Below are 2,006 nucleotides of genomic sequence, written 5' to 3'. Positions count from 1 at the left end.
ATCAGATATCCTAATATTACGAGTGCCAACATTAGGGTATCTATCGAGGACCAAGCGTAGGCAATAGGGGGAGTCGGCTTTTTGTTGTTAGACTCCAGGGCTTTTAGAACTTGTTTAATAGGCTCTACTTTGATGGTTTGAGAACCTTCAAACTGTATTTTCTGGAGAATTTGAGTGTCAAGTTGGAGTCTCATAATTTGGAAGAAGTTCGGAAATTCAAGTTCAGCTTCATATTGATCTGGATTTAGATAATACAAGGTCACATCATCGATGTGAATGATCGCCCCCACAGGAACGGTGATCCACATAGTGGTGACAGGTAGATCAATACGGCTTGAGGTGACATGTAAATCGTTGGTCACGATAGCGGTTTTAGCCGGGGTGTTAACGAGCCAGCGAGAGCCAACTACTTCGACTTGAGTGTCGGTGACTTGGCATCTAGGAGTTATCGTTATTGCGCATTTGGAATCTTTGTTTGCTGGTCTAAGGCCACAGATTCCAAGGGTGTTRTCGCGCACAAAAGGTTTGCTTGGACAGAGATAATGGATGTCGTGAGTGAGGGTACACATACGGAGGTTAGGTGCTAAGTACAGRTCCGGATTATTGTCATGATAAGCGACAATGGAGGGAGTGTTAACTTTGATATGGTTTTCACCATTCCAGTGTGCGACGTTTATGACATCTTTCATATGGTAAACGTTTTCAGGACATATTACAGGGAGATTTATTAGGAAAGCTATTTCACGTGCAGCAGGGTCGACGTGGAGAGGGATGGCGCTACCGAGAACATAAGCTAAATGGGCCTGTAAGGGAGTTACTCCGTCGGCGGTGGTCGTTAGCAGGATGTCTTGGACCATTTGTAACGATACAAGGTAGGGTGGAATCTTACCGATTACTAAGGTGTCGACCGATGAACTGATCTCTCTCAGCATATCAGTAAGAAGCATGGTTATTAACTGAGTGTGAGCGTAGTCTACTTGTATCACGGAGGATAATTCAGTGACAGCTTTAGCTAGTTTAGTCAACTCTGTGCTGTGGGTGGTAACAACAAGAACGGTGTCTAACAGTTTTCCCAACTTGGGTAAGCTGATTTTGTCACTCATCCAGTTGTAGTTGAATCATAGGGATCTCGTTTTGGGGCTCGGCTACGTGTCTTTTAATAGCAGCGATGTTAAGGGCATTAACCGAGGAAATACCTAAGCTGAATAGTGAGCCAATGGCAGAGGCAGCAGTGAGGATTCCACCTATAAATCTCTTCTCTCTTTTGCCRGTACCACTTAGCTCTGATCTAGAGATGGTGAATTTCTGTAGTTGTTCCAGCATGTGTGTGATGTCTGCTTCAGCATGTTGGATAGCTTGGTGGTTCCAACTGTTACCAGCCAAGAATGCAAGTTTGATAGACGTGCTAGCCTGTTGATGGCACAGGTTAAGGGGGTTGAAGCRGACGTACACCTTTTGGGCATATAACCGGCAGTTGGTGATTAGTAGTCCAGGTTGTTCTCTTAATACAACTCTGGATAGGGGTCCTGGTTCGACCACGTCTGGTAGGGCTTTACCCATGAGTCCCAGAAGAAAGAGGGTAATCAGTAGTGTCGCCATTTTCTAGAGAAAAACACATAGAGGGTGACATTAGCAGTGTTTATTAATCTTAGATTTAAATAAGACGATGAGGGGAGTTTTAGAGATAGTTCACCCTCATCGGTTAGTAATAGAGCGATTGGGACGTTGATTCACTCTAGTGGTCAAGCGAAAGTCGTCTGAATTAGCGGACTTGGAAAGTTCATTATAGCCTTACAGATGTTATAAGTTGGCTAGTTTGAAAGTAGGCCTTGCAGCGTTAGTTGTTTGTGTTAAGCTTTCATTTGTCATCATAGGGTTTCCTATTTCAGTCCTTTGAGACTTCTAGTTCTTTGACATTTTGGTAAAAGCTCTATGTAGTTTGATTTGGTTTCTGTGGACCCACTTAATGACAGGTTCTTGTTGACCTTTGCTGATTTAGATCTGGT

The sequence above is a fragment of the Austrofundulus limnaeus genome, unplaced genomic scaffold (assembly GCF_001266775.1).
Source record: "Austrofundulus limnaeus strain Quisiro unplaced genomic scaffold, Austrofundulus_limnaeus-1.0 Scaffold415, whole genome shotgun sequence".
NCBI classification, from domain to species: domain Eukaryota; kingdom Metazoa; phylum Chordata; class Actinopteri; order Cyprinodontiformes; family Rivulidae; genus Austrofundulus; species Austrofundulus limnaeus.
Note: the sequence above shows the minus strand (reverse complement) of the source record.